Raw genomic sequence first — 7130 nt, 5'->3', positions numbered from 1 at the left:
TCTCGCAGCAAATGGACTGCAACTACATATTTTGAATTATTGAAGCAGTGGCTCGAAACTATTCAGTAGATCAGATGTATTGCCTTCCTCCGTGAGATTGATGAGAATTCAGCTCTACTTGCCACACTCCAGTGCAGAGGGCTGGAGGGCATTTAACACGCTGAGAAAGGTCAGAGTCAGACTGTATCAGTTTCTGAACCTAAGAAATTCCAAACTCCTCGCTACCCATTAAAATGAATGAAGAAAAGCTGTGTTGTGATGTGTAGCGTCCCAAAGACTTGCTTGAGGCAAGGGAAAGAAGCTATGATGCTTAGCCTGCGAGACTCCTTCAGCGCCTTCCAGCTCATATGCTCTCTCATCCCTGGGATGTTATCATCTCACAAGTTATGGGCAGCTTAAATAATGGAGATTCTGACATGGAAAATACATTAGTGCAGTTGGCACTACTTACTTGGCAGATGTTCCAAAAACAAAATGATTGCAAAATGGATTTTTAAATACAAAAAGACTGGAACCAGACTTCACTTAGGTGAGAGTCCACAGTAATTTTGAAGGATACCAGCGTCTAAGAAAACATTTCCACTATGACCAAAGGTAGCAAATTTTGATATTGGGGCTTCTCTGTTTGAGTCAAAACAGATCTAAATTATACACTATCATTTTAGATGTAAAGTAAAGCATCCACTAAAGCTATAACCTAACTGCTGCTTCCGTTGAGATGGTGTGGATTTGATGGGAGAGCTTGTCTTTACCCCTCTCTGGTTATTTGCTTTACATTAGAAGATCTGATTGGTCAGGATTACAAACGGATCAGCTCCTTTTCACAAGTGTTTCCTTCCTTAGTCTTCCCTAATCATGAAACTCGGTTTCTTCCCTTGGAGTTGACATCTAAAATTATTTTTAGTATCCTCATCCATATTAATTAAAAGGCTCAAAATAAAATCTTTCATTGAGACACCATGATTGGCAAGCTCTTGGAAAAGGAAAGAAAAATATTTATTAGTAGTAATTTGGAATACCCAAGGTAGGTAAAAGGTGGGGAAGAGAGTTATAGCCAATGAGGGTTTCACTGCCAACCTGTTACTGATTAATATCTGAAATATTTGTAAGAATTTATTTAACAAAAAGCATTTATGAAACACACCTTTGAACAGTTACAAGCTGAACTTTTACCATAAGACTTTCAATGTGGTTTCTAGGCTTAACTTTCTGTCCTGTATCCTTTGGTTTCCCTATGACACAAAAGATTAATTGTTGTGGAAGTTTTGTTTATTCTTCACACAATTTCTTCTTGCGGCTTTAAGAAATGTTGATTGTTGACTGGCATGTGTGTGTCTGTGTGGGTGTGCGTGTGCACGTGCAGGGGAAACCAGAAACCGATGTTGTATGTCTTTTTCTACCACTCTCTGCCTTATTGTTTTTAAGACAAGGACTCTCACTGAACCTGGAGCTCATGGATTTAGCTAGACTGACTGACCAACAAGCCACAGGTGTCTTCTCTCCAGTGCCGGATTATAGGTGTGGTTTCCTGTACCCCTGTGTGTGCTGTGAACACTGGGGATCCTAACTCAGGTCCTCCCACTTAAACAATAAGCACGTTACTTATTTCTCTTTCCTCAATGACTTTTCCTCACAATATTCTTTTAGGATAGAACACTGTACTGTTTGATGAAGGAGGGCAGAGATTTTTAAAATGATAACCATTGTAGATTCCACCTCGCCTGTTCAAGAAATGACCTACTTCAAGGAGACATCCACATTGTTGCTGGTAAGTGTAGGTGTATATTAGCTACTTTTTTATTTTTGTGATAAAGCAGCTTATAAAATAAGGCATTCAGTTAAGCTTAGGGTTTGAGAGGGTTAGAGTCCATGATGATGGAGCAATGGCATGGTGACAGGAACAGCTGAGAGCTCACATCTTGATCTCTACGAAGAGGACAGAGGCCACAGTGGGAATTTCAAAAGTCTTTTGAAACCTCAAAACCTACCCCAAGTGACATAACTCCTTCAACAAGACCACACCTCCTAATCCTTTCAAAACAGTACTGCCAACTAGTAACCAGGCATTCAAATATCCGAACCGCTGGGGGCCATTCTCATCAAAGCCACCACAGTAGGTTGTTCATTTTCACTATCACATGAAACCACACTTTGGGAATGTCATAGCAGAAGACATGTGGACATATCATTTACCAATTTGCATTAACAGCTGAGTCACTGGGCAGGAAATCTATTTTGAACAGGGCAATCTCTTCGTGAATTATAATCCTTCATAAGAAACATGTAAAAAAAGATTTCTGGGGTCCTTGAACCCTTGGATAAGGGATACAAAGTGCTTTAGCTATCATTGGTCCTATCAATTATTGCTTTCTTATCTTTTTATGCCTTTGCTTTTCTATCCTTTCCTCCCTGTGTACGGGTTTTATAATACTACAGCCTACTACATGATCACTTTAAATGAACATAATCCGAGTTTTGGATTCTGGAAAGGGAAGACATTTTCTTCCTAATGGAGAGAGTTGGCATTTTAAATTGAATCACACCTGGGCTTAAATCCTGACTCTTCTGTTTTCTAATTCTGAGATTTTGAATAATTAACTGTCATGTGTTTCAGATTTTTTCTTAGAAAAGATAGAAATAAAACTGTGGGTTCATAGGACTGACAGCTCTGTTAGACTGAGTAAGATAATGCTCGGTATTGTGTCTGGCCTATAGGAGGCGTTACCACATTCAAGAGACACGAAGATTGACAAATGAGTAAGCGAAGGACTGAGCCAAGAAGCCACCAAAAAACTGCTGCCAGAAGGATGATGGGAATCGGGGGTCTGTACCTCCAGCAGAGACTACTGACACCATGAAGGCCCAAGATCTTCTCATCACTGGATGCTGCATGGCACATGGAAGTCCTTAGAACCACATGGCATGGCAGCTTGAGTCATAAAAGTCCTCATCAGGGGAGGTATAGCCAAAAGAAATGTTAACTTTTTGGCAGTTCTTCATTGATTGGCCCCATTTCTAACCTTCCTTTACATGTTCACATCTAGTCAGTGATGGCCTAGCTGACACCCACTATGGACTCACTTCTACCCTGGATAGAAAAAGGGACTTTCAAAGGCTTCCTGTGGCTAAAGCTTTCAACTAGCCTCTAGATTCGGTCAATCGACGTATGCAGAGGGGCTGATTCTTGTCTTAGCCACCAGAGACTGGTAACTTCAGCCTTTGAGACCTGTTGGTTGCAGGAGACCTACTGTATTTCTGTCAGTGACCTTTGGTTTTTTTTGTTACCTGCAGGCTTCCTATGCAAGGGTCTTCTCTCAGCTAGTATCTTGAAGCCCTTCAATAGCTCAGAGATATAACCCAGGATGTAACTTCTGAGTTTCCAGTGAGGAATTAAAACCCAGACACTAACAATACCCTATGACATTCTGTTACCACCAATGGTCTCAGAATTCTTACTTCCTTTACAAATTGTTACTTTCATGTGACAAGTCATGTGAAGTTGCTGCAAGTGTCACAGAAGGCAAGAAAATGAACTTTGAGCAGCAAGAAGGGAAAGTCAGCTTATCCCAAATTTGTTGGTGCTGAGTCAAACTTCTAAAGGGTCTGACCCTAGGTAGTTTATTGTAAGCATATTTAAACACAGTACAATTAAGAAAAAAGTTTCCTGGTATATCTGGTGTTCAAGAAGGCACAATTACACTAAGACTAAACTCAAAGTTTATATCACTTCTTCAGAGGAGTTGGGTGCTAGAGATAGGGTGCCAGTGTTAGCTTAAGAGCATAGGGCTGGACTTGATCTGGTCTCAGTCAAATAGACAGTATAGAGATCTTTTGGTCTATAAATTACTTGTGAGATCTTGCTTAAGAAATGGCTCTGATTTTTTTAACCTTATTTTAAAAAACAAAGATAAATGTACAGATTTTTAAGCATTTTTGCATAAAAGTATACAAACACAGTTTTATAAGGTTGTAATTAAGTATTTATGGGTACATATACATATACATATGTATATATATAACAATAATATAGAAAAAGAGGTTATTAATTTGAGGAGATAAGAGAGAAACTGGGAGGGGTTGTAGGAAGAAAAGGGGGATGTGATACAGTTTTATTTTAATTAAAATATATTCTCTGTTTTTCTTTTTTTCTTGATCTTCACACAGTCTGTCTGGGGTGTTCAGACTTTCTGGGGTTAGTATCCCATTATCAGTGACTGCATATTATGTTTGTTCTTTTGTGACTGGGTTATCTCACTCAGGATGATATTCTCTAGATGCATCCAGTTTGTGAGAATCTTGTTAGGCCATTGTTTCTGATAGCTGAGGAGTACTCCATTGTGTAAATGTACCACAATTTTGGTATTCATTCATCTACTGAAGGACATCTTGGTTCTTTCCAGCTTCTGGCTATTATAAATAGAGCTACAATGAACATTGTGGTGCATGTATCTTTGTTGTATGTTGGAGCATTACTGGGGTAAATGCCCAGAAGTGAAATAACTGGGTCTTCAGGTAGTACTATGTCCATCTTTCTGAGGAATCGCCAGACTTATTCACAGAGTGCTTGTATCAGTTTACAACACCACCAGCAATGGAGAAGTGTTCCTCTTTCTCCACATCCTCTCCAGCATCTATTGTCATCTGAGTTTTGAAACTTGGCCAATCTGACTGGTGTGAGGTAGAATCTCAGGCATGTTTTGATTTGCATTTCCCTGATGGCTAAGGATGTTGAGCACTTCCTTAGATGCTTCTCAGTCATTCAATAATCCTCAATTGAGAAATTTTTATTTAAGTCTGTACCCCATTTTTTAATAGGGTTGTTTGATTCTCTGGCGTCTAGCTTTTTGAGTTCTTTGTATACCTTGAATATTAGGCCTCTGTCAGATGTAGGGTTGGTAAAGATCTTTTCCCATTCTGTTGGCTGCAATTTTGTTTTCATGATAGTGTCTTTAGCCTTACAGAAACTTTGTAATCTCATTAAGTCCCATTTGTCAATCTATGACCTTTGAGCTTCAGCTATTGGTGTTTTGTTTAGGAAATTTTCTCCTGTGCCTATGAGTTCTAAGGTTTTCCCTATTTTCTCATCTAATAGTTTCACTGTACCTGGTTGAATGTGGATATCTTTGATTCACTTGCACTTGAGCTTTGTACAAAGAGATAAGAAAGGTTCTATTTTCATTCTTCTGCATGCTGAGTGCAAGTTGGACCAACACCATTTGTCGAATAGGCTGTTCTTTTTCCATTGAATGTTTATAGATTCTTTGTCAAAAATGAGGTGACCATATATGTGAGAGCTCATTTCTGGATCTTCTATTCTATTCCATTGATCCACGTGCCTATTTCTGTACCAGTACCATGCAGTTTTCAGCACAATTGCCTTGTAATATAGCTTGAGGTCAGGGATAGTGATTCCCGCAGATGTTTTCTTGTTGTTGAGGATGGATTTCCCTATTCCAGGTTTTTGTTATTCCAAATAAAATTGCACATTGCTCTTTCCAACTCAGTGTAGAACTGGTTGGAATTTAAATGGGGATTGCATTGAATCTGTAGATTGCTTTTGGTAAAATGGCGATTTTTAAAATGTTGATCCTTCCAATCCATGAGCATGGGAGATCTTTCCATTTTATGAGATCTTCCTCGATTTCCTTCTTTAGAGGTTTGAAGTTCTTGTCATACAGGTCCTTCACTTGCTTAGTTAGAGTCACACCAAGGTATTTCATAGTTTTTGTGACTATTGTGAAGGGTATCTTTTCCCTAATTTCTTTCTCCACATGTTTGTCCTTTAAATATAGGAAGGCTACTCATTTGTTTGAGTTAATTTTGTATCCAGCCACTTTGATGAACTTGTTTATCAGCTGTAGGAGTTCTCTGGTGGAATTTCTGGGGTCGCTTAAGTACACTATCATGTCATCTGCAAATAGTGATGTTTTTACTTCTTCCTTTCCAATTTGTATCCCTTTTATTTCCTATTCCTGTCTAGTTTCTCTGGCCAGTATGTCCAGTAAGTACTATGTTGAATAGGTAGGGGGAGAGAGGGCAGCTTTGTTGAGTCCCTGTTTTTAGTGGGATTGCTTCAAGTTTCCCACTGTTAAGTTTGATGTTGGCTGCTGGTTTGCTGTATATTGTTTTTATTATATTTAGGTATGGGCCTTGGATTCCTGTTCTTTCCAAGACTTTTAACATGAAGTGGTTTTGAATTTTGTCAAATGCTTTCTCAGCATTTAGTGAGATGACCATGTGTGTGTTTTTTTTTTTTTTTTTTTTTTTTTGAGTTTGTTTATATGGTGGATAACATTGATTAATTTTCCTATGTTAAAGTATTCCTGCATGCTAGGGATGAAGCCTACTTGATCATGTTGAATGATTGTTTTGATGTGTTCTTGGATTCGGTTTGCAGGAATTTTGTTGAGTATTTTTGCATCAATGTTCATAACGGAAATTGGTCTGAGGTTCTCTTTCCTTGTAGGGGCTCTCTGTGGTTTAGGAATGAGGGTTATTGTAGCCTCAAAAAATGAGTTAGGTAGTTTTCCATCTGATTCGATTTTGTAGAATAGTTTAGAGAGTATTGGTATTATGTCCTCCATAAATGTCTGATAAAATTGTGCATTAAAACCATCTGGACCTGGGCTTTTTTTTTTTTTTTTTTTTGGCTAGGAGCCTTTTGATGACTGCCTCTATTTCTTTAGGTGTTATGGGATTATTTAGATGGTTTACCTGGTCCTGATTTAACTTTAGTGCTTTTTATCTGTCTAGGAATTCATCCCTTTCCTCCAGAATTTTCAGCTTTGTTGAGTATAGGCTTTTCTACTATGATCTGATGATTTCTTGAATTTCCTCAGTTTCAGTTGTTATTTCTCCACTTTCCTTTCTGATTTTGTTGATTTGTATACTCTCTCTTTGCCCTCTAGTTAGTCTGGCTAACAGTTTATCAATCTTGTTGATTTTCGCAAAAAAACCAGCTCTTGGTTTTGTTGATTCTTTCAATGGTTCTTTTTTTTCTATTTGGTCTATTTCTGCCCTAATTTTGATTATTTCTTGCCATCTACTCCTTTTGGGTGTATCTGCTTCCTTTTGTTCTAGAGCTTTCAGCTGTGCTGTCAAGTTGCTGATGTATGCTTTATCCAGTTTCT

This window comes from Micromys minutus (genome assembly GCF_963924665.1).
Source record: "Micromys minutus genome assembly, chromosome: 4".
Taxonomy (NCBI): domain Eukaryota; kingdom Metazoa; phylum Chordata; class Mammalia; order Rodentia; family Muridae; genus Micromys; species Micromys minutus.
Note: the sequence above shows the minus strand (reverse complement) of the source record.